The sequence below is a fragment of the Euprymna scolopes genome, chromosome 6 (genome assembly GCF_053919585.1).
Source record: "Euprymna scolopes isolate OS-2025 chromosome 6, ASM5391958v1, whole genome shotgun sequence".
NCBI lineage: Eukaryota > Metazoa > Mollusca > Cephalopoda > Sepiida > Sepiolidae > Euprymna > Euprymna scolopes.
In genome coordinates, this window is record NC_136487.1 from 61,516,059 (window position 1) to 61,543,904 (window position 27,846).

The following is a 27,846-nucleotide window of genomic DNA, read 5'->3' on the forward strand; positions in this document are numbered from 1 at the left end:
AGTCAGTTACGCAAAAGCTTGCAAGCGAATCTGCAGTGCCAAGTACAAACGAGTTTGTATCCATGTCAGTGTGCATCATTCGTGTTGATTGAGTTCCCGATGTGCCGGTTGAACCAACAAACATCCAGTCGTCAAGTTTTTGAATGTGCATGTAGCAGCTAACTCGTTTTAAACTTGTGACTTCTTCCATTGTGCTTGTTATTGATGTCTATGGATTTTATGTGCTTGACAAATATCCATGAGGGTTCGGGTTTGTTGAATTAGTTGTCTATTAGTGAGTGTAAAGGGTTAAAATGTCTGTGTCAGGTCATTCCAACACGGTTGTTTCGCACTCAATATGAGCTTTCTTTAATCTGTCTACAGACACCGTCTCGGTGCGACCATTTATATTTAGCTTAAAATATTTTTTTTTTCTTTGCCAAAACTTCAAATGGCCCCAGATAGGGAGGGTTCAAAGGTCCACGAACCGTGTCATTTCGAATGAATACATGAGTCAATTTATCCATATCTCTCGGGACATGTGCTGAAATCATTTGTGGACAAGGACACAGAGGAGGTAGTCTCGAAAAATATGTCTGAAGCCGTGAGTCGTACGACGAGATGTCTGTGTTGGATGAATTTTTACTCTTACAAAATAATCTCTAAATTCTTTATTTGTTGAAATTTTATGCCCTTCGTTAAATAAGTTTTGCTATTTGATGAGAAATTGTGTTTATAAATCTAGAAAATTCCTTTGTATACTTTTATAAAAGCAAAAAATTTCGTTTGTTTTAACTGGGATTGGGTTAGTTATTATATCCCAAACTGTTTTAGCTAACGGTGCCGGCATGCCACAATGCAAAATGCGTAGCTGATTATGTGGCGGGGGACATTGTGAATTTCAAAAAAGGCGTCCACTTGTGCAAACCATAATTTCGCATCTTCTGCGGAAGGCGGTAGAGATATAAAGCTCTTTTTTTTCTTTTTTATTGCAGTAAAAAAAAAAAAAAAAAAAAAAAAACAACGAATGGGCCAAATGAACAAAAGAAAAGTTTATGGACTAGCTGTCCAAAAGAAATTAGCACACAAAAACTTTTTTTCTCTCAAAATATAAAATGTCACAATTAATAAATAATACTAAAATGAAAAATTGTGTGTGTGTGTGTGTGTGTGTGTGTGTGTGTGTGTGTGTGTGTGTGTGTGTGTGTGTGTGTGTGTGAGAATGTATAAAAATAAAAGGAAATTTTCAGATGTTCTTCAAAACTTTCTTTGAATAAAGTAATAAAAGTTTCAACAGCCTAGCACAAGAGTACAAAAATTCTTTTGTTTGTCTGTAATACTACTTTGTAGAATTTTTTTTAATTGAAGGAAAAAAAAATGTGATCAAAACTAAAGCAAAATATTCAATGTAGTTTAAATTTAAACTTACAACAATGACTAATCTGTTTGTCTGAAGCAAACGTTTTTTTTTGTTTGAGCCAGTTGCTCTTTTGTAATTCCAGTAGGATGTTTAAACCGATGTTAAGTCGAATTGTGTTTTTTTTGTTTTGTTCATATGTATATGCTACATATTCCAGTGTAGTAAATTCCAGTGTTAGAAAATTACTCACATCAGAGAGTATCTTACATATTTACAACATCACAATTTGCCTATGCGTGGAGTATTGTTGCCACATTTGGGCTGGTGCATCTATCGCTAGTCTCTCACTCTTAAACAAAGTCCAAAAAAGAGTCTCAAATTTAATAGGTCCTGCACTATCAATCCAGTTCCAACCTCTGTCCCATCATCACAATGTTGCATTATTGTGCTTGTTTTACAAGTACTTTAATGGAATGCTTCTGATGAACCGATTGCACTTGTGCCTCCTCAACATACATACTCCTGACCAACCCAACAAGCAGCAAAATTCCGCCCTTTCACTGCTGAGGTCCCCAGATGCCGAAAAGCCTTCTAATCTAATAGTTTCTTCCCTCGGTCTGATAGATTTTGGAATTTCCTTTGTTTCCTGCTTCCCTGACTATAGTAACCTGCAGAAGTTTAAACAGACATTTTGCTGCTCAACTCCTCACAGTCCTCCATTAGATTGACAAAAAGTAGCTCCTTACGTTCAAGTGTCAATATGCCTTGTTTGGAGTAATAAAGAGTAAAACAATTTTTTTTTACATTCATAAGCGACTCTGTTGTGCCTCCATTTTTATAGTGATATATTGATATTGTGCTAGCATAGGGCATTCTGATCAACTATCTGCCAAGGTTTCTTCCCTTGCATTACATAATCTTTTTTTTTTTTTTTTTTCCTGAACTACCATTAGGATGTTCTCAGTAGATCTTTTGGAAATCACCCTTGGTCAACAATTTCCAGCTGGCATCATCTCTAACTTCAGTATTCTTAAAGAATACACTGTGTAGTTTCTTTCCAAATAATTTCCACCCCCCTCTCTCTTACAAACTTTTCTGACCGATTTCTTAGTATTTCTTTCCTTTTCACTCCATGAAGAAGAATATCATAACTTTCTAAAATATATTTAAGACAACAGTCTTCCATATTGACAACATATTTAACACTAAATAAATAAACCACTTTTCTTTCTAGGTAGATACAATCGATCTACATCACCTTTCATTATTTGTACTCATTAGGAATTCTCACAAAGGTCATCATCAGAGATTATTCACTAATAATAACCAGTAGTATTCCCTGGAGTCTGGGTGACAAAAAGTCTCCACAGATTTCCAGCGCTCTCCACTTCTTTCGATAACCCAAATAAAATAAATTTGTGTTATTGCAACAACCATTATCTTCACTAGATTTAGGTGGCAACAAGTCTCTCCAAGGTTCCTGTCCTCTTCGCACTTACACAATGGAGGTCTGGTTAGTGCTTTCTCTCCTTGGATTTTCCATAATAGTTTCCATGTTCGAATGTTTTTAGTTAGATCTTTTTTTTTAACATTAGGTCAATTTCCTTAATTTTAGACATTCAAGCTGTACCTTAACACTTTTGCTGTTCTTAACAGGTTAGCATTTTATAGAATTGGATAAAAAATTGTCTCGTTAATCTGCTTAAACTATTTATGATGACTTAGTTATGGCCCGAAGCGTTACAATTACAACAATTACAACAGGAATCACTGACTTCTTTACATATCTATAACTGGTTTTTCCTGATTTTTTTTTTTTTTTTTTTGTATAAATCAACCCTTGAAGTGATCAGACTGGTAGATCTTGATTCATAAAGACATATGCCAAAAAAAAAAAATATATATATATGTGTTTGTCAATTTTATGGCATATGAATCAATTGGGGTTATTTAATGTCAAAACAATTTTTTTTTTTTACTGCATTTTTACCCAAAACAAGACACAGTGCCACTTTGATGTAGGTGGCTACTATCTGGGACATAAATTGCAGGAATACTATGTAGGGAGTTGAGCAGCAAGATGTCTGTTTATATTACACTTGAACTTCTGCATGTCAGTACAGTTGGGGAAGCAGAAACCTGGAAGGGGATTCCAAAGTTTAGCAGTTCTGGAAAAGAAACTATTAGAGTACCTATTGTATACCATTCTTTAAATGTCAGTTGATAATTTTACGATAGTTGGGAAGTTCATACAAATCCCAACTGTATTATTGTGCAAGTAATACCTACACATTTCCCAATGATGATGCAAATTAACTTATGAGAGGGGAGCTTGACTATGTTAGACGTCAAGAGAAATTATTTAAAAAAGGTCGCTACTTTAAGCGAATGGAAGTAGTTTCAATGATTTGTTTTGTATATGATTTATTAGTTTTGTAGATGATTTATTAGTTTTGTAGATAATTTATTTGTTTTTTAGATGACTTATTTGTTTTGTAGATGACTTATTTGTTTTGTAGATGACTTATTTGTTTTGTAGATGATTTATTTGTTTGTTTCTTAGATGAATGAATGTAGTTTCAACTATAAAAATCAGCAATTATGAACACAAGTTCTTTTCTCTTTGGAAAACGATCGCTTAACATGCAAAACATCTGATATGCTTTGAAGCCTGTAAGTTTTTGTCCGTAATGTTACAGTTTTGTAGCCATTTTGTAAATAGTGTGTAAAGATAGATTCTATTTAATCCATAGATGAAAACCTGACAGTAACACTCTGAAAGGAAACTCCTCAGTACCAAAATTGAGGCCAAAACACTAGTCATACTTTGGACTGGGTTGGTGTAGAAAAATTGTTGTAGCCTGGCAAGTGGGTAATAATCAAACACAGTGCTATGATTAACAAAAAATGTATTAAGAAAAGTATTTTACAGAAGTATACGTCATGATTCTGGGGCCATAACTGTCATGAATAGATGTAACTGTATTTATTTTCCCTGAGTAAATCAATTGTTTTTTTTTTTTTAAATAGATAAATTAGCTTATTCTATGACATAAAGTTAGAATAGTTGGGAACAAAATTAAATTTAAAAAAAAGGGCAGAAAAGATGGATTTCAAGGTAGTGTGGTGGGATGAACACCTTGCTGAAGAGTGTCTGAGGCAGTTTAGTTTTGTTCTCAGAGACTCATTTCGGTAAAGTAAGAAATTTGTCTGCAGAATGAACTTATCTAACTATAATTATTCCTATAGTAACAGAATCGGTATATCTCACATCTGTAAGAGAAGTTGAAGAGACAAGAATCTTGCATAATAAAGTGTTTTTTCAAAATAAATAAATGGTTGCCGAGTCTTCTCTACTTCAGTTAAATTTAAACTTTCTTTCTTTTCAATCTTAAAAAGAACAAAAAGAATCAGAGTCATATGCAGATGAGGATGGTAGAACAAAGGGAAACCGTTTCTAAAGCAGAATCTTATTTCATGAAAACTGACAAAGGATATAAATCCTATCATTAAAAGCAGCAAACAGCATTTGAAGCTGACTGTTTCCTACCAATAAATTTCTGTTTCATGTTATTGATTGAGATTATCACGAGAAAAGGGAGGGAAAAGAGATATTAATGAATCACAGGCAGATCATTGCAGAGGTTATAATTAGATGCGTCATCACGCACTCCAGAAAACGACACAAAGGCTTTTGAAGATGCACAAGACATTCACATTGTTGGCTTTGTTATTATCTTTTTTATTACTTTTTTTTTCTGGATACTTTTTTTTTCTATTATTCCTGCAGCCATTTTGAATAAAAGAAAGAAAACAAAAATAGATATTCTTAGGCTGTGTCCATTATATCTGCAGATCAAGCAATGAAAATACTATTTCAAACTAAACGGTTACATACATATCAAAAACGCTATATCAAACTTGAGTATGACACAATGGATGACAAAACGACAAAACTGAACCAAAATAAAAAATGAATTCCATTAAACTTGACTTTTAGTTAATGTTTTTTTTTTTAATAAATAAATCTAGATGCTCTTAGACTTGTTTTAGTAAACTGCATGGCAAACATTCTGGTAGATTAATGAATATTAGATCATTTTTTTTTTAATTGTGAATTGACCATGTGAGATGGTTTTGTGTCCATTGTTTAGACAATGGAGTTAAGTTCCAGCCTCTGTCCCAATGTTGCATCCCCATGCCTTTTTTTACAAGTACTTTAATGGAATTCTAGTCTACTCATAGCACTTGTGCTCTCTCGATGTACATATCCCCCTCTCCAACATATCTGTCCAGTGACAAAATCCTAACCTGTCACTGTTGAGGTCCCTAAATGCCGGAAAGCCTACTACTCTAATAGCTTCTTCTCTTGGGCGGCTAGGCTTTGGAATTCTCTGTTTCCTCCTTCCTTGACTGTACTAACCTGAAAAAATTTTAATGTAATCTAAACCGATATTTCGCTGCTCAACTCCCCACACCTTTGTTAAACACGATTCCAAATAGTAACACTTTGCATTTCAAGGGGCAATATGCCTTTTGTTTGGAGTGAAAAAGTAAGGCATAAAAAAATATTTGCTTTAATTTCCACTTTCCTGTGATCATTACTTTTAAAAATGAAAAAGAGCAAGAAAGAAAAAGAAATAGTTAAGCAAAACGAATAGAGAATGAAAGGCAGTCAAGTTAACATGCCATTAATTTATTTTGCATTTTCTTATCTTGCCAATACAGATATCAGAGAATGCTTTAAAATAAAAAAAAATTGACAATAACATTTCATATAAAACCACAAATGATGTAAATATAATACAAAATAAAACTTAAATGGCACTAATACAGATGTGATGTTACAATTGCAAGTCGTCCTTAAGCAAAAAAAAAAAAAAAAGAAAAAAGAGGATACAAAGCATTAGGATGACTTGATGTCATGATTGTATTTAGATTGATAATCGTTCTGTTGTAGATTCTGAAAGAAAGGGTAAATCTGCTTTCAAATAACAATCACCTAGTAACCAATCACATGATCAGCAGGGCTTTTACCTGGAAGGTACAGTATCAGATAAGTTGGTCTTTTATTTAAGCCATAAACACACTTTCTTCGCAAGATATTTCTTGTGTTATAATTTTAATAAAAATAGCGTTATATGTTTTCTTTCAGCTTGTCTCCCCAGCAAGCAAGAACTATCAAATCCATTTCAATTTGCAAACAAATATATACCAGTTGAGATTTCAATCAGACAAGCTGAGGTATTCGTTCTGGGTAGTCATATGAGATCCACCCTACCAGGCCTTGCTTCCCATCTTTGAGGTGAAGTAAGTTCATTGCCTACTGCATGAGGCACCCCAACCGGGGAATACCGATGGGGCTGCCCCAGACAATTTTTAAAAGGTTCATCTTTAGAGGCAGTGGTTTGATTCTCCCCACCTTCAGACCTTGTTTCACATCTTCCTGTGGTGGGAAGGAAGTAAATAACAGTGAGCAAATCACTTTATCATCCAAGAAAAGACAGGATGATTTAACTGATATTGACGAAACAAAATGATGGATTTATTAAGGAAGGAAATTAAATACAAAACTAAATACCCAGTGAAAATGTATTCATGCTAATGCTTTGAATAATTCTTAGATAACAGAATAAAACGTTTCACAATGAACCATCAGAGAAACAGTTTGGGAGGGTCTGTTAAGTCAAGGTCTGTTGGGCTTTTGTTTGCGAGAAGTTCAGCCATAGACCAGTGGAAACATTAACAGAGAAATAACGAATCTGATTGCTTGTACTTATATATCACACAGGGAATTGCTTGCTCTAGTTATTAACTAAAAAATGACATTTGTATGAATCAGAATAATACAGTCTTTGACCAGCTCAATTCTATTATTGGCATTGGTTTCTCCAGTTCTTTCTAGAATATGATATTTACAAAAGAGACTGTATGAAGGTTGCCAACATACATAGTAGGAGCTATGCAATGGAAGCTATAGAATTTGAACTTGGTACACCAAGGTCACAAGTCTACATCACTATCCACTTCACCGCTAACATCTTCCAGTTATTAACTAGATTTGACACTGATTCATTTGAGTTATTGGTTATTTTTATGTTAGCTTTTACCATTCATTCTTACTGAAATCTACATATTGCAGAGGAATATGATTTTTGTATGTGCAATTATGTCAGATCGTTTACACTGAATAAATAATTTCTGCCAGAAAATTCCTCTGTGATGACTTTTCCATCTGAGGAGGAGATATACAAGCCATTGTTTAAATTTACTTAATTTTAGTCAGATGTTATCAAAACTTGCAATTTTAAAATTCAATCCCATTTTGTTTGGAAAATTGGGTTTGTATTACTGTACACATAGATTCGAAAAAGTTGTCAAAAAACAAATATATAACAAATAAATGTTATCAAAGGCAAGATAAGTTACTTTTCTACCTAACTGGATATATTTTTTATGTTTTTACTCAATGTAACATATTTATTCAGCTCGAAAAACATAGTGTTTACCGATGTATTCGAAAATTCAAGATGGCGTCTCACACCCTCTTTAACACCGTAAGGTGTTATAAATAAAAAAACTATACAAAATACTATTAAAAACCTGCCAAATATATGTCAACCTATGTCACGGTAACATATATTGAGTGAGTTTTTAACAGCATTTTATCCGGTTTTTTATTTATAACATCTTGTCCCACACTTACCGTGTTAAAGAGAGAATAAGACGCCATCTTGAATGTTCCAATACATCGGTAAACACTGTATGGTTTTCGAGCTGAATAAACATGTTACATTGAATAAAAACACGAAAAATATATCCAGTTTGGTAGAAAAGTAACTTATCTTGCCTTTGATAACATTTATTTGTTATATATTTGTTTTTTGACAACTTTTTCGAATCTATGTGTACAGTAATACAAACCCGGAAAATTTTATTAAATCTAAAAGAAATTAGCAAAAAAAAAAAAAAGGAAAACATGGACTCATCGATTAAGCCCCTTTTGTGCCAGTTGGAGACTTCCTGGGAAAATTTGGCAGGTTTCCGGGGGGGGGGGTGAGAGAGAGAATGACAATGAACTACAGCAATTTTAACTTTCAAGTTGAAATAGCAGCTTTGAAATTTCAACCTACCCTGACTTTGAAAAGTGATAGCCAATTCAAACTTCAACAAAATCATTATGCATTTTACTCTTGAAACCCTGAATTGCAACAGAAAACAAATTTGGTTTTCTTCAATGGTATTTTTGTTAATAGAAAACCATACTTAATAAGTCCTACACTATCAATCAAGCTCCAACTCGTGTCCAATTGCTACAATATTTCATTCCTGTGCTTGTTTTATGAGCATTTTAATGGATTGTGCTCTGAAAAACTCATAGAACTTGTGCTCCGTTAACATAAATACCCACAACTAACCTGACAAACAATAAAAACCCACCACTTCACTGTAGATATCCGTAGATGCCGGATAGTCTTCTACTCTAATAAGTTCTCTCCTCTATCTGCTAGACTTTGGAATTCTCTCCCAGTTTCCTGCTTTCCTGACTGTACTGACATGCAGAAGTTTAAATGTAATGCAAACAGATATCTTGCTGCTTAACTACTTACATAATGCACCTGTAGATATGACCCCAAGTGGTAGTACTGTTTGGAACTATGTCTATAGGGATACTAGGTAGGGAGTTGAGTAACAAGATGTCTGTTATTAATACAGTCTGGGAAGCAGGAGACTCAGAAGCAATTCCAAAGTCTAGCCGTTTGAGAGAAGAAATTATTAAAGTACACGGCTTTTCAGCATCTAGAGACCTCTACGATGAAGGGGTTAGATTTTGCTGCTTATTGGGATAGTTGTGGGCATTTACATCAAGAGAGTACAAGTGCTAAAGTTTGTCAGAACACATTTCATTAAAATACTTGTAAAACATGTACAGGGATGCAACACCATGGTGATGGGACAGGAGTTAGAGTTTGATTCATAGTGCAGGACTTATTGAGTTAGAGATCCTTTTTTGCCTTTGTTTAAGAGGGAGAAACTAGTAGTGGACACACTAGCCAAGTTGTAGTAGCAATACTCAATGTATAGTTGAATGGTGGCTTTGTACAGATACAGGATATTGTCCAGTGTGAGTAGTTTTCTAGCATGGTAGAGAGAACCCACATTTTTCAGCAGCATTAGCAATGTCTTCAATGTATTTGTTCCAATTCATTTTGCCTGCGAATATTAAGCTAAGGAATTTGAATGAAGAGCTCTCAAGTTGCATATTATTAGTTATGACAATCGATGGTTGAGAACTTATTTTAAATGTGTGTGTGTGTGTGGTATCTTTGATAAAAATTGATTGAAAACACTTCTTTAAGAACCTAAACATTTTCACCTTTGTACAGCATTCGTTTCAAATGTTTTTTGATGACACTTTAATACCAACGCATGTATGTCAGTTGCATCCACAAAAAAAAGAAGAATGGATATTATTACAACTAAATACACACAAATCAGATCTGAACTCCAATATGAAAAATGTATAATCTTTTTACAGACTGGAAAAGATCTCGTTTTGACAAAAATATTTGTTAACTTAATGCATTAGATCCCATTGTCCTATAAATGTGATCAAGTAATTATTTTTTTAATCTATAAGATAGTATATAATAGTTCTGCTAACTACATAATTACTCTAGAAAAAAGTATAAATTTTATGTATATTCACCTTCTCTCCAAGAGCTGTTGAAATCCTCTTAAAAATTCTTGTGAAATTTGCTAAAATTCTATTTGTTCAAGTATGATATGTTAATCCACTTACTTTTCTGCTGTTGCTGCATTTTTAATTTCCAGTTTTCGCTTTGATCGACTTAACCGGCGACTTAACCGGCTTGGGAAAAGAAAATTCTGGTCACCTGATTGCATTTTCTTTTCTTCCGTTTCTCAAGAGATTCTGCATAAAATGACTCTTCTCGGTTGTTTGAACAATCAGCTCAAAATACGATTAGATTGGCTCATGGGAAAGCAGTCAGATTAAGAGTGGGTTATGTCATCATTCTTTGCCTGGAGAAAATAGTGTCGACCAGATCAGGATTCGTAACTCGCGTATGGCTGTTAACTGTGATATTAATACTTCTATGAAAGGCATGAATCCAATTCTCCGTTGACTAGCTTTAACCCATTAGTTTAGGACACAAAATATTTTTTTTTAAATAATAGTACTGCTTGCTGCATAATTATTCTGAAGAAAAGATAAAAATCATTTAAATTCATCAATTTTTCTCCAAGAGTTGTTGGAACCCTCTCAAAAATTCTTGTAAAATTTGCTCAAATTCTATTTGTTCGATGATGTATGAACTCATATAAATGAGTCTTGCAATCTTAAGCCAATAACTTATTGTCAAATATTCAATGTAACTGATTGTGTGAATTGCTTTGCTCTTTAGCATAATGTGTAAATTTTATCTTGAATGTATAAACTCCTGATTTCTAAAATATATCACATGTACCCAATGTCTTACTTACAATATTTCGCTTTCTAAATAAAATAAGTAACTGTTTTCTTTCAATTTACATATTCTAACCAGATTTTAGTCATTACATAAAGTTTCAACTCAATAGTAAAAAATGCAGATACTCTGGGACTTAATGGGTTAGAACAAAATCACTTGTACTCAGTGGTAATAGGAACATGGAAAACGTGCTTATGTTCAGATCAGAACTAACAAAACATTTAAACATACAATTTCACATGGAGCTAATGTATGGTGTGGTGTAAATATAATGATTCATATCTTAATTTTAATAAATTATATATGTTTATAAAAAATAAAACATGTTTATACATAAAGTGTACATGTTTTCTAGTTATTATAATTTGAAAGCTATCAATCTACCAGACAAAAAAAATGGAATAGAATAGCAAGGAACAAACGCTATCTCTTCATAACATTTTTGTATAGGTAAAAAGAGTTATCTACTCCTGTGTTGAAATAGTTATCTGCCCCTGATACAAGAACTATCTGGGAATACCAGCAAGTTATCTGCCTCTTATGACTATATAAGAACAGAAGGAAGAAACTATTTGTCTTTTGAGTCGAAGTCAGCAATGAACTTGATAACGTCTTTCATATTTTACAATTTAAAAGAAAATTTTCTTTTAGATCTGGAAGGTTTTTGTCAAGACAGATTTCAAAAACTAGATATATTAACCGATTGATGCTTTTGTTAATAGAGTAATATAATTTTGAGAAAAAATATCAAATCAGATTAAGGACAGCAATAAAACAGAAGTTTAAGATGGAATTGATTGAATTTGGAAAAAATGATAAAGGAATTGATAGAGAATATTTGGGAACTGATCATCATATTTGGTATAACATCTGTTTTATATACTGGCATGTGTTTTTAAAAAATGATTTCCAAATAAGCTTGTATCTCTGACTAGGTCTTTATCCCCTTTTTCTCAAGTTTATTCTTCCCAGTTCTTCCCATGTTTTCCTTACCAACTGAACTTGCTACCACAACTGTTCTCTGTCTGCTAAGTGTAAATATCTATTGTGATATTTTGTAAGGGTTGTATTGAGAAGGTAGTCAAAAAAAGGAAGATCTCCAAAGAGACATGACCAGTAGTAATAATAGATTGTCCTCTTAAACTCCAACTATAAAAACTTTGACATTCCAAAGATTTAGAACCAATTTTTTAAAATTAAATAAAATATTAATCACTAATCCCATTAGCAAAGATATTGATCCATCTTTCTTTACCTTCTAGATTTGGATCAAATATGTGAATAGATTTAATTTACAAGTTTCGATAAAGCAACAGAAGAAAAATCTTATAATGTAAAATCTAATAGATATTACATCAGAATTTTATATTATTTTGTACTCACTAAGAGTTCTCACACAGATAACCATTCAAGATTACTCTCTGATAATAACCTGCGATGTTTGGGTAACAAAAAATCTTCCCAAATTTCCAGTACTTTCCACCTCTTTCAATAACTATTGCAAATGACTTTGCCTTATAATAACTGTCGCTTACCATTAATTCCTCACTAGGAACGATTATTAGTCTTCACTGGAATCCGGGTGACAATAAGCTTCCCCAAGGTCCAAGTACTCTTCGCACTCATCCAGTTGAGGTCTGGTTAGTGCTTTTCTTCCTCAGACCTTTCATTCTTCGCGACTATTTTGTGTCGTATCAACCACAGCTGATACCCATTATTTTTTTTTATATATTTTTTATTATTATTATTATTATTATTATTATTATTATAAATGTAAGTCATCTTCATCATATTTGGTTGAACATCTGTTTTACATGGTGACGGCTTTTAGAAATTGATTTCTAAACTTATCTCTTGCCAGTTCTTTATTTATACATCTTTCTCTAAAATTCACTTTTTTTAATGGAATTCACTCCAGAAAAGGCATGAAGCCATTCTATGTAAGGAGCTAAAAAGAAAAAAAAAAAATACAAGGTCAAAAACTTGCCAATGATAAGTGTTAGATGGAACAGATTCTGACCCAAAAAAAACAGTAATTCTTCCCTCTTTGTCAAAAACACTGTAATGCGAGAACTAAAGGACAAAATAAGGGGAGCGAGTGTTACACAGCTGCCAAAAGTAAACCCAAGATCCATTTTTTATTCTCCTTAAATATATTTACATCCTTATTTATTATCACTTACTCTCATGTTTACCTTGACCTTTTCTTGTGAACTGACACTGCTACCTCAATTCTTCTATATCTACTGACCCAAGAACTCTTATACATTCTTTTAACATGACTATATCATTGTAGTTCCCTGTTCTGCACACATCTGTCTATACTGCAGAGATTTAACCGAGGTCATCAGCTCTAAGCTTGTTTTTAAGACTCGCATTGCACATTTATTGTATCATTCTCTTCATATATAATTTAATCATACAAAATACATATTAAAATATACTTTAGTTCTGAGATAGAGTCATGTTTGAAAACACGTTCTGTTTTATTTGTTCTAATTATTTAATAATTTATAATTAACTGAACAAGTCATCCATCTCTGTCGTACTATGTTGATTCAACAACTCTGTAATATTTTTTAATGGCTCCATATTTAGAAAACGAGTGACTCTTTTTTAGCTTACTTATCACATTCATACCACGGCCACATATGTAAATTAGATGGTAAAATAAATCTATTTCTAGCACTAGCCCAACAAATACGCTTAAATATATTTTAATTTACGTAGATTTCATATTTATTATTATAGAGCCAATTTTCTATTGATTATTATATTGTACCTAATATATAGAAGTGATTTCAAAAGTTTAAAAAAAAATTACTTGGGTGTCATCAGTTAGAATCAAAACTAAAACATTTAGCGTTCCAGCATTATTCATTACTATCTGAGCTAACGACAGATGACTATCAAAACTTTAAAAATTAACCAACTTGAACATATAAATGTATATTTTCCCACGCATAGAGGAGCACTTTAAGCTGTCAAATTCCAATTTTTCAATTTTTACCTCTTAGCAGCTTTTTACCAGCTAAAAACCAAATCGAATTTGTTTCACATGTTCAGATTCCCTCTATATCAAGTTTCAAGTATGTAGACCACAAATTAACAGAGTAGTTTAGTAAAGACCGTTCTGCGCACACGCACATAGACAAAGTCACTTTTTTTTTATATAATAGCAGGTGTGACCTGGTCATAAAATATGCTTAAATCTGATAAGTTATGCAGATTTCAAATTTATTATTATAGAGCCAATACTAATTATTTTCTAGGCCCATCTAACTTTTTAGAGCAGTTAACTAAATAACTAAATAAAGCGATTATGTGTGGTTTCACGACTTTGCTGGTAAAATTTAGGATTAGTGGTAAAAAATTTAGTAAACTGCCCTAAAAAGTTAGATGGGCCTAGAAAATTAATATGACTAACTCTCACTCTAGATTCTAAAATAATTGTTTGATTTTTTTTCAGTGTTCACACATAATCGCTTAAAAAAAAGTAGAATCTCATTTGGGGAGAGGTACTTCTTTTTTAATTTTACAAACTTCTAAATGTTTCCCTTCAAGATTTTGATAAACTCATTTTGAGATTTTCTATATTTTTCACTTGTGCCAAGACCGAAAAATACTATAAAACATTAATTTCAGAGGATATGTGGTGACAACCAGATCAAGGTGGTACCAGGATAATACCCACCTTCACCTCACGGGCATTTTATTCAATATTCAACTGTGAACTCTCTGAGGGGCAGGCATTTAGCAAATAAGTGTGAAAAGAAATTTGAACATTTCAAAAGGTTTGATAAGGGAATATGTGAACTCTAGAACATTTACTTTGTTCATCATATTTTACCAATAAAATAAATTAGACTCAAAAAGTCAATGCTAAATCTGTAGTCGATAATCTTATATTATAAATAAATAATCTTCTAATAAATAAATACATTATGTTTGTTTAATTTTTTATTATCAAGAAAACATATTCAAAGAATCGTTTTTGGAATCAAGGTTCAAATATTTCTGGTCCGATTCCGATACTGATTCTGTTACACTAAAAAGTTATGAATTTTTCAGTTCTTGATTCCAATTAATTGTTCTAACACTAGTTGTGACATAAGTTTTTGTGGGAAGTTGAGTCTCTCTCTACTGGCTCTGCTCGACTTTTTGCTATTTTGCCAATGCTAGCAGATGCTCGGCTTCTGGGGCTAGTCTTTCTTATTGGTTGAAGTCCAGTATCGATAACCAATTAAAATTAAGCATTTTGATAAAAATGGTCAATAAATATTAATGCTTTCCAGCAATAAGCATGAAATATTTTACAGAGATCATTTCCCTACTGCTTACTATTGTTGATGCTACTAGTGCTGGAACAAAGTTTCACACTCTAAAGAGATATATGATCCATCTACTTGACTCAAAGAGTAGAAAGAACACTGGAGATGCAGGGTGACAGAACAAGGTCAAAGGATTACCGGATAGTCTAGATACTAAAAAATTAATCAATACCTAATCGATATAAAACCATAATTATTACAAAGGTCATGAACTTTATGTTCTGCTTAATAAGTTGATTATACATGTGGTTTATGGTAAAATCACGGCATTGAAAAAATAGATTTACAAGTAGATCATTATGTTATAAATAGAGAAAACACATACAAAAATATGATCTGATCTGATGTAATCAGATTTGAGACTGACTGTTTATGTCTACCATCCAAGTTCAACATTTGCTGAATGTAATCTTGTATTGAACCTACAATATTCTAGGACATTTGAACTTTTCAAAGTTTCAGTGTAGTGAAAGAGTTCAATACATGCAGGTAATACTGGTGCATCTACAACTAGTCTCTCTCTCTCTCTTAAACAGGGTCCAAAAAAGAGTCCGCAATCTAATAGGCCCCACACTATCAACCAACCTCTGTTCCATCGTACAATGTTGCATACTTGTTCCTGCTTTACAAGTATTTAAACAAAATGTGCTCTAATGGTATCCTGAATAAGCTTCATATTTATCACCCAGATCATAAGTCCCCAGATTATCTGTTAATAAAAAACACTCAAGACTATTTCTGAACTGAAGAGGGTTGTTTTAGTTGAAATCATTAGAATCCAATTATATTTGCAAAGCAGAGGAGCATATAATTGTATTGCAAGAAAACAAATACTGTTGAATATTAATGACTAAGAGTTTGTGGACATGTCAGGTATTGACTGAAGTTTATTTGTATCAAATATTGTTGATTGTAGATAGGATTGCAAATTTTATTAACAATTTCATGAGCGATATCTTGTTTATAAACGCACACAAACCTTAACTGACCGCGAGATGCTCAGAAAATCAACTAACTTCCTTCCCCTGCTCATCTGCTTGAAAATATAGATATTTAAGTTGGCGACCATCTATCTCTTTACTTGAAAAGGCTAATCTACTACTGATCTACGGACATAAAAAACCTATAGTCTAGAGAGTTCCCTATCTAGCTGTACATTATTTTTGTCAAATACTTTGCTTTCAGCATGAACACCCATTTAAAGGAACACTAACTTTTCCAAGGAGAATCATATACTGGGGTGGGGTTGGGGACGTTAAAACTCCAGACCAGACATATTTCCAATTTCTTGTGTAGTTTCTTTTCTCTTGATCAAATATCTCTCACTCGAGGTAAGTCTTATTTGCATGCATTGCAAACATGCAACACAATAAACATGCAGCCAAGTACATATATAAATTACAATGTGTTTTACATTCATGAAAATCATAAGTACTTGCAGTTCAGTCCGGCTTTGCTTGGGCCCTATCTACTGTTCATATATATATATATATATATATATATATATATTAAAAAGTTTGACTCATGTCCAGGTAACCTACATCTAAAATTTCAAGTGTTTAGACCTAAAATTGGTGGAGGAATTTGGTAGAGTGTGCAAAGGTCAACTCATACAACTTTGACCTCTTGGTAGCCAAATTTTCGCCCAAAAACTGATTAAAAAGCTTGCTGCATGTCTGAATACTCTTTATGAAAAATTTCAAATGCTTAGATTCAAAATTGGCTGAATAGTTTGCTATAGACCGCAAAGGTCAAATCTTTTTAACTTTGACATCTTGGCAGCCAAATTTTCGGTCAAAAACTAATTAAAAAGCTTGCCCTATGTCTTAATACACTTTATGTAAAAGTTCACATGTTTAGAGCAAAAATTGACTGAGTAATTTGGTAGGAACTGCAGAGGTTAGTCTGTAGACTGAAAATTGACAGAATAGTTTGGTAGGGAAATGCACACACACACACACACAGATAATTTCACTTTTATAGATATATAGATTACGCTATTGAAAATTATCAGGTTGGTGCAGAAGTTTTTGCCGGTTTGTGGAAGGGTCATTTTTAACTATTGTAATTTATTGTATGTATATTTTATTACTTAAAACATATGGCCATGATTAATTTATAACTTTTTCTTTCAGATTATCAAAGCATCATTCATATTTTTTTGCATGTTAATCCCAAAACGACCTTCTTTAATCAACAGAAAGGGAGTCACCTTCTTTAATCAAAAGAAAGGTAGTTGCTTTTTACCATGATAATGCGTGTTCTCATACAGCACTACTGACCAAAGATCCCCCAGGAGAATTTGTTTGCAAAATCTTACCCCATCCTGCATATTCTCCTAACCTAGCTCCTTTGAATTATCACTTATTTGCAGGATTACAAAACCATTTATATGACCTTATATTGACAACATGAAAAGATTTTGCATGAGTTAGATTCATATTTCATATCAAAACAAAGAATTTCACAAATTTTTTTTTTTATTACATTTTCACCCCAAACAAGGCATATTGCCACTTTGATGTAAGGGGCTACTATCAGGACCTAAATGACAGATGAAATCAAATTGTAGAGTGCAAAGTCGTCGTTGTTATGAATAAAGATTTGCAAAAACACAGTTTTTCGTTTTCAAAATGAAATATTAAATCAGCAAGAACTTTTGCACTGACTTGATAGTATATTACAATAACAGCAATAACTTTAAGAATGGAGCTCTCTAGCTAGATTAGCTAGCACAGAGAGAGCAGCTTTAAAGACAAAAACTTGCTTAAAAGTTTATTCTTTTTAATTGTCATATGATTTCAACATTCTTCAAAACATTTAAAATTCAACAGTAAATTGAGATGCTGCAACTTATTTTGGACTAGCCTGGGTGCCCGGTGTTGCCTGGGTGTTTGGAGGTGCGTGTTGAGCAAAAAAAAAAAAAAATTTGTTGTAGGCTGGCAGGCTCAAACCCATACCACAAAGGAGGAAAGAATGTGAAAAAAAAAATGTGACATCTTTGCTGTTGCGTTCATCGCTAAACCAGAAGTGGTGAAGGTTTAAATTAAGGCTAGTCAATAGAAAAGAAAGGATGACTTTCGAAAATATCAGCAAAAAAAGCGACCCCTTCTAGTAAAAAAAGTGCCCAGTTGAGGGTGAAGGAGTTAATGCTTTTTGCCAATTTTTCAATATTTGTCGTCCAAAGGATCGAGCTTCAAAACAAAATCTTGTGAAAATCCGTTGCCTCTGTCAAAAGTTTTAGGCAGATATACATACATAAATACATACATGCATACATACATTTAAACAGACAGGTGAGATTTATATTATTGAAGATGGAAGAGAAGGAGCTATGCTGATACTTTCAGTTGCAAGAGTGACTATCCGCCACAACTGCCGTGTCATTTTCTTATTTAACTCTGTCCCGTGGGGAGGCATAGTAAATAGGTACCTATCTAATAGCCTGGACTGGAATATATTTTTTTATTATTTTAACATCTATGATGACCTGCTACAAATCATTTAAGTGGCTAATCAAAGTCAAATTTAAGGCAGCTGTAGATTTGTTAGCTTTGAATACTTGGTGACTTTGCATTTACTGACCCGCAATTTCCACAAAATTGGTTCAGGCTCGTTCAGTAACTGATGAAAATAACTGGAAAAAGTCAGCCAAGCATTCCTCTATTTTTAATGAACACACCGTCTGTTTTTAGCTAATACAAATCTATGAAGGCTACCTTTTTTTTTTTATAAATTGAAAGACATAGAAAATTAATTTTAATTGTGCAGGTTAGGGTTGGGGTTGGGTTAGATACACGTTTCTAATTTTATTTATTGTATTTCAAAGTTTTTCCTATTTATCATTATGATTTTCTTCAAGCAGTTTAACGTTTCACGATTGGCTGCTTTCGGTTATTCCCATCAGCAATCGACCACAACCGAGAAACTTTGTGGAAACAGTGGGGTCGGTAACTGCAGAATGACCAAATACTTTAATAGAGTGGGCCCTTTTTGTTACACATGTTGCACAGTTATCATTTCTTGTAGAGCATCTCGTCCTAGGTTGATACACAAGTAGCAGCTGTTACTACTAGTCGCAGCAACATGATCATTTTCAGTGAGAGGACGGTCTTTAAGAGATATTATTGTAGTAGTTATTATATAAGGGAAATTGGTTCTGTTTTGTTTTGTGGCATACAGATCTTTAAAAGTTATTTAATGCCGAATTCAATAATTTTGGGAAAAGTTTTTATGCTTTAAGTTCTTATATCTTTGAATAAATATTCATGAAGTTTGGTTTGTTTGTTTTATAGAGAAAAATTGTTGTCTTTGTTTTTAACTTTGCAGAATATGATTGAGCTTTGGAAAGTGAAAAAAAAAAAATTTTTTTATGGCGAGTTGGATTTTCCCCTCACATTAAACTCTGACTGAATCTTTGTTCTTGTGGGTAGGCAGGTAAATATAGAGTCAACTGACAGAGAGAAAATAAAATTCAAAGAAGCTCTCTACAACCATTAATTGCTGGCACTACTACTTGCATGATAAACAGCAAAAGTTTTATGGTTTCAGAAGTCTTGCCATGTCATACACTTGATGTCACTATTATTATTTTCATATAATAAATTTCAGTTTAGGCAAATAAATTGAGAGAGAAAACACGAGAGGACAGTAAAGTAATCCTATAAAAGACTTTATTTGCTTTTTGTTTACTAGATAGTTACTGCTTATCAAGACCCAAAGGCAATTAATGAGTGTCAGGTATCTGGTAAGACAACACCGTGATGATTGGTAGTGATAGAAATTGGATAGAATTTGATTATTTACAGACAACTCAACAAGAACTTTAGATTCTTGTCCAGAATTACCCCCATTTAAAAAAAAACAAAAAAACAAGTGAAGCATGCATGGTCCTCTGTGAGTGCACAATGAACGAGGCATAAAAAAGATGAAAAGGGTTCAACATCCCTCCCCCTCAACATTTAGCCCCAAAAGTCAAATCCTGGTGAAAATGAACAAACGATACAGTTTTAGGCCTTAACATATATAAATTTGAGTTCTGCACCATACAAAAAAAAGAAATGACTAAGTCCATCATTTGCTCCCCCAACCCCCATTTAGCCCCAAAAGTCCCAAAGCCTTAACATATTTAAATTTTAGTTCAGCACCATGCAAAACTGCTAAATAGACATACACAGAAAGTTTTCAACAAATATGGTAAAATAGTCCCAAAAATGGAGTGTTTTTATTAGCCCTAAAAGAGCCCTTGTGGCACACCCAAGAATTATTGCAAAGTATAGACAAACAAAACTATATAGAAATCAGTTAGTTACAACTTTTCAGAAAATTTTATAAAAATTCAAGGCATCAATTTTTTTTAATAAGCATAAAAGTGTCAATTTTAGCCATTTTAACCCAAAAGGCACGCACTCCTATGGAGTCAAGCTGAGTTTTCCTGGAAAATCCATTCTGTTACTTTTTTACTCAGATCATGTTTAATGCTTGTGCAAAATTTCCAAAAATTCCAAGGCGTAGTTATTGAGGAAAGTGCGGACAGATGAATGGACGAACCGACAAAGGTGAATTTACATGTCGACCAAAAAAAAAAAAAATCTGTATGATGTATGTACCTTTCATGAAACAAAAATATTATATTTAAAAAATCACGCAAACTGATCAAATAGTTTGTTTTTTTTTAAATAAGAAAATCAAATTTTATGAATAACTGAAGAATGGCTGACTTGTCTGCCATTTTGGAAACAATCTAAAATAAACAAAGGTAAATAATCGAAAATAATTCTAACTTGCAAAATTTATGTTGTAATGTCTATGAATTCCCATTAATCACTTAAAAATGATTTTCTTTATAAAAATAAAACTACTTCATCAGTTTATGTAATTTTTGGAATATATTTTCATTTTGTCACAAATATGTACATCATACAGATTTTTCTTTATTTTTGCTTTTTAATACAAGAGGAATTCTGAACAAGAACCTTTGTTTACATTGGACTTGAAAACGACCATGTTATGGTCAACTAGGAAGCAGCCTTGTTGGAGTTCGTTCCACAGGCAGGTAGTTCTAAAAAATAAACTTTGTTCATTGAATTTTAGTTTAGTTCTAGGTAGACTTATAAAGAGTAAGTAAATCGTTGACAATGGTTGTAGCCTAAATAAAAGAAACAACAAAAATACAAAAACAAAAATTCTGGAGTGAAATAATTTATAATATACAAAAATAGGGTCTTTTAACATTCTATACATATCAGCCCTTTGGGTTATTTAATGCCAAAATTTAATTTAAGTATCAAAGAAATCTATAATGTATACAAGGACTTGGAATTTTAACTGGAATAGATTATATTTGTTCCTTTGTGTTTGGTAATTTTTATTTGCCTCCCCATAAGGGCAAAGTTGATTTAATATGGAGGATTCAACTCCCCCCAAAAAGGGACACTCTGGATTAGGTACAAAAACTAAACTATATAGTACCTATCTACTAAACTCCTTATTAGGGCAGAATCAGACACAAGTTAAGTTCTTATTAAGAACTTAACTGTGTGGAAAATCCAGATCCCACCAAAAGTCACTCTGGATTAGGATAAAAATTAATTTTGCCTCAGTCTAGAAGAATTTCTCCTTCACTGATTGAGGATAGGAAAGATAAAGTTTAGTATGAAAACAGATATTACACTTTGTTCTCAGCAAAAAAGCCAAGACATTCTCTCACAAATGTGGGTGCCTCAAAAGGAGGGAATAAGTCCTGGAAAGATGAACTCCTGAAACCATGTCAGGTAATTCTCTTGAATATGTTAAAAGTAAATATACATAGAATAATACTTTGAATATATGCACTTGAATGAGTGCTGAAGGATGTTGTTAGTGATGTTATGGTTTAGGTCCTTGGGCAGTTTTAGGTCTTCCAACATCATACTGCTCTCTCTAAGACCCCATCAGAGCTGATCAGGCTCTTGCACACCCTCCTGTGCTGAATGCTTTGTTTAATTTTGCAAATGTTACATCTGAAAATATTTTCCTTACCTTTTTAAAAATCTTTAAACCAGCTTAGCCAACGATTTCGGTGAATATGAAATTCGAGTTTTGCTTGAAATTTACTGAGCAATAGTTTAAAATGTCCATATCGATGCATCATCATATGAGAAACATCTGCGTGACTAATTACTGACTCACCCACCTGAAGCGAAATGGAGTGACATTTACCGCAATATACATATTATGCATGCGCGTGGATTGAACACATAATATCCTCAGAAATATAAAAACAAAGCAGTTGTCCAATATTGAAGACTGTTAACCCTTATCAGTTATCCTCATTAAACTTCTTTTTTTTTTTTTGTATTTCTATTTCATATTGACTTTATAGTCAATATTATAATCATCATCATCCATTAGATGATTTATAGAAATTGATTTCCAAACTAACCTATGACTGGTCAGATTTTTATTTATCTCGTTTTTCTCTAAAGTTCGTTCTTATAATTTCCTTTCACATGATTTCCTTGGCCTTCTCCTTTGAATGGACATTGCTACATCTACTAACTCCGGAACTCTCATCCATTCTTTCAACACGGCAATATATGGAAATCCACACTTCTGCACACATCTATCTATACTGTCCAGATTTAATCTTCCTCGGAAGTCAGCACATCTGAACCTGCCTTTAAGACATCCATTGTATCATTCTCATATCATATTACACATCCATTGTATCATTCTCATATCATTTCTTTTCATGCAATACATGTCCTCGACTCTCACAGGTCAAGTTTCACTTCCATATGAGATCACACTGTGTACTTTCCTTGCTTGACATTGGTGACGCTCGGGCGGTTAGTAATGGCGAAAGTTCTCTGATTTTACTCAATCCACTCCTAAAAACAGAATTTTTCCCATGAAAGTTAGATTAAATAGAACAGCAGAAAACTCCACTAGTTGAAATTTAAACTGTGTTCAGGATGTTATATCATAGACAGGAAGTCTCCAGTGACACATAGCAGATAAGCTGATAAAATTTTTCTCTTGTTTCTGAACCATGGAAGAGAGCAGACGTGTTGGGAACAGCTGCATCTAATCCTATGTAAGACGGGTTATGGAAAGAGTCATGGGAAATTACATATATTGTAAATAAAAATCAAACACCCAAAAGGAACTGTTTAGATCCAAATGGTTGCATGCTGTCATTATTAATAAATTTTACAATTTCTTAGAAGAAAGCTGCAACAAAAGGAAAGAGTAAAAGAAAAAGATCAGCATCATCACAGTCCTCATAATATCTATAATTAATTACTACTACTACAACAACATGTTATCAATACAACAAAGCTTCAGCTGTTTATGTGATGAATCATTGCCTAAATAATATGCAGGCAAAAGATTTTCGCAACTGTTAATGCTACATTGATACTTAGTGATAGTCAGAATACAACAGATTGTTTATGAATAAGCAGTTTGACCACTATAAAAGTGGTGGACGGATGTTTGTTTAAAATAGACATTTCCCAAGGTTATTTGCGGGCACCGCTCCTGTGGGTCCTGAGTATCAATGCAATGGTTCTAGGTTCAATTCTCGGCTTGGGAGAGGTGTTAGTCTAGCAGCACTGATGAGTTGTGATACAACGAAACAGGACTGTATGCCGATGACTACAAATATATATATATAAGTTATGAATATATATACGGCAGTTAAGCTATACAGAATATTCCACGTTTCATTCTTGTGAGAATTTGTCAGGTTTATGCCCAACGAATTCTCACGAGAATGAAACGCGGAATATGCTGTGTAGTTTAATTGCGATATATATTTTCATAACTTACTACCTAGCTCTACCTATGTATTGAGCACTGTTAAAGTAAATACGGAAAATTTATGCATAAAATTATATCTTCATATATCAATCTATGTGATTAAATTAAGTAATCATTATATATATATATATATATATATATATATATATATATATATATATATAATGATTACTTAATTTAATCAAAGTAATTAATAAAGTTATATATATATATATATATATATATGAGTTAGTATGTTAGTGTTGGCCATCCCAGTGTAAACACAGTTACTTTGGTTGATCTGCAATTGTAAAGTGTTACATTTCAGTGAAATTGAAATTGATCATTTGCAATGAAGTCATTTCCTGTGTTTCCTTGTGTTGACCCGGTTCCAAATTCCCCTCCCCTTCTTCAATAGCACAATTTGACTCTTCAGAATAAATATCCTTTTGTCATTCAGATAATTAGACAATGTTAATAACTTAAGCTATACAAAGACGCTTTGAGAATTATCATTCACTTATAATACAAGCAATCATGAGTAATTCCAATTCATTTCAAGATGCAAAAACCTGTATATAATTTACAAGCCAAAAAAACAAGGTTGGAAACATCCCTGTTTTACAGTAATCCATTGAAGTTGATTATTTAATATTGAAATGCACTACCTTTGATAGATCAAACCTCTAACTTAGCATAGACGTAAACTTCACTTTGTAATTAATATTTTGTCTCAAAATTAAAAATAATTTTGTAGAAATCTTTTTAGCAATGATTATCTAGCAAAAGACAAAATATAGTATGAATTCCACCACCAAATGCCATCACTAGAATTGTTAATAAAATTTCCAATTCTTTCTGCAATGCAACTATATTTCATACAAATAAACTTCAGTCTATATCTGACTTTTCAGTCACAAATGTCCAATAGTCTTTGTCTTATTGCTGTCTAAAGTTATACAAAGACACTTTGGTGATTGTCTCAACAGTAGGTGTGGTCCTTGGAACAGCTAATCAAAGCAGGTCGTGATGATGTCTACTACATCCATGTTTAACATGACCTTGGACAAACATTCACACAGTATATAGATGCAATATCTCCCGTCTTTTTACATGACTTGTTGCACTTTGCTTTATTTATTTTTATTTATTTATTTATTTATTTATTTTTGCCAATAAAATTGATTGATTGAAATCCAGATTTCTCCAGGAAAAAATATATTATTTGACTGACCTCGATATCAGGTGTACATCTTTCAATGACAAAGACATAAATCAATTCTGCAGACAGGAGATGAAATATAAATTAGCTTTATAGATGAGACATCTATATATATAAAAGCGAAATGTGTGTGTGTGTGTGTGTATGTATGTATGTATGTATGTATGTATGTTCGCTTTTTGTATATGTCTGCAAAAGGCTTTTTTCGTCGGCCCTCTTGAGGGGGTCGCTCATTCTTAAAACTTTTATATCACATCTAAATGATAATATCTATGATTTAACAATGGGGGTCGCCTGTCTATTTAATTTGCCCAACTTTTACCAGCTCGCCGCGTCTTCAAAAAGTGAAAAGTGGGGGGAAACAGTAACTGGCTTGCAGCGCAAAACTAGGTCAAATATCACGCCACTTCCTCGCACATGTATATTTTACTTCATAAACCTTATCTTAACATGTTTAGCGATTCCTCTCCCCTTGTGGCCGAGATGGTTAGGTGGCTGTTTTTTTTTTTCTTTCGTTTCCACCTTCGCGTCAAGGCTTTGGGGTTCAATCCTACCTTCCTACTAAAATGTTTTTTTCTTTTACACCTCCAAACACCCAGCCAATGTTTGTTTTTTTTTAACGCACACACCTTCAAACACCCGGGCAATACCGGGTCCCCCCGCTAGTTAGATATAAAGACAAAAATAAAGGATTTTTCTATGACACACTAACACTTGCAGGCTTCGAAACCAGTGATCTATGAGAAATTTTCTAAAAATAAATTATTTTTAATTTTGAGACAAAATTACAAACTAAAGTTTATTTGTATGCTAAGTCAGAGGTTTGATCAACCAAAGGTAGTGCATTTCAATATTAAATAACCAACTTCAATGGGATAATATACTGTAAAACATGTCCCCAGTCTTGTTTTCCTTGTGAACACACTAAGACCTATTTTTTCATCTATGGACTCTATATATAAAGCAGCAACATTTACCTTATGTGGGTTGAAGCGGCTTTCTCCAAAGGAGAAAGTTTATAGTGAATATCAAATTCACAAGCGGTCCTCAATTACATGTATCTCCCAGTAAGGAGAGATAACGATGTTAGGTTTTTGTAGTTCTTGCTAGAAGGTGTCAACATTCTCCTACATACAGTGTCTGATATTCCCGAATGGTCACCTATCTGGTACTGACCAGACTCAACGTTGCTTAACTTAGGTGATCAATATAATTATGTTGTATATGGACTATATATTTTAATCAAATATTTGTTTTCCCGGTTAGTAAAAATGAACAATGATAATCAATTTTGTTATATTCATAATATAAAAACCCATAAATAAGATTGAGTGCCACATGTGCTATGATTGTACATCTGGTAGCCTTACTCTACAATACAGACCGACCAAAAAAAAAAAACAGCATTTATCTGTATCACATATTCTTTTTGTATTATTATTGTATACTAGCAGGACTCGTGGAAATTATACGTAATGAGAAATATATTTAATCAATAAATATGTTTTGATAAAGTTAATATTTTCTGAATAGCACAAAAAATTAGTCTTTTGGATAGTAAAAACAATAACAGGTAGCAAATATGAGTTTATTAACATTTCTTAACCCAAATGAAATAAATTAATAAGTACTATTAAATACTCAGAAAGTAATATTGTGCTACATAGTTCAATACAAATAATAAAATCACACTGTAACAGACAATCTTTAATTTACTCCTTCAGTCCAGCACCTCATAAATTAATATAGAATTAATATATTATGTTAATAATTGTTATGTTAGTATTAATTTTTAATTCTCACCTAACAAAAGAGATATTCTTCTATTTTTAACATATTAATATTAACATAACAATTATATTAATTCTGTAATTAGCATAATTAATTTCACTAATACAATAAATATTTTTTAATTCTCACCTAATAAAAGACAATATTCTTCTATTTTTTTGCCCTGTTTCTTTCAAATGTTTCCTTTTTTATGTATCATTTCACTGACTTCTTTCTCTGGTGAAAAACCATTGTATGTCAAAATTACGAATTTCTTTCTCACACCATTACAACAATGAGCATATATTATTATTATAATGATATCTGAAAACGAGGCTACATCAAAGGGAGATCACTCTTATATTCCTGATTGGCAAGTTTTTTTAAAGCTAAATTTCACAAATTTGGCCTTTTTTTTTTAAGCAGTTTGGCTTGTAAAAGTTATATCGAACCTTTTTCAAAGTGTAACCTATGGACTAACTAAGGAAGGAACATGCAGAATATTATATAAACTAGCAAGATAACCCAAACATTGTTCGGGATCGAATGAGGACCACAACTACATACTTTTTCACTATGCTTATGAAACCATATTACTTTCTTTTTTTTTAGTGTCCCTACTTCTCCTGAAGCTGAAATGTTGGAAAATTCTCTGAATTAGTGTCTTATAAAACGATTTAATCTTTTTTAAAATTTGATATGGATTTGAAGTTTTAAGAGGGTTCTGCCCCATTGATCATTTAGAGATGATGTCACATAGATAGTCAGCACATGGAAGATAATTTACTAGGAAAAATATATTGAAATATATTGTAAAAAAAAGAGGAGCAAAAATATTAAAAAAAATGAAACAAAATAAAACAATTTATATTTTTTTGGATTATTTGGACTACTGTTCTGATCTTC

General features: G+C 32.6%; 1 protein-coding gene across 5 annotated transcripts in view; it reads right to left on the reverse strand.

Moving 5' to 3' along the window:
• Positions 1-27,846, reverse strand: part of LOC145277655 (dixin-like) — a 326,945-nt gene that overhangs the window by 247,934 nt on the left and 51,165 nt on the right. The gene's annotated exons all lie outside the window — the stretch shown is intronic.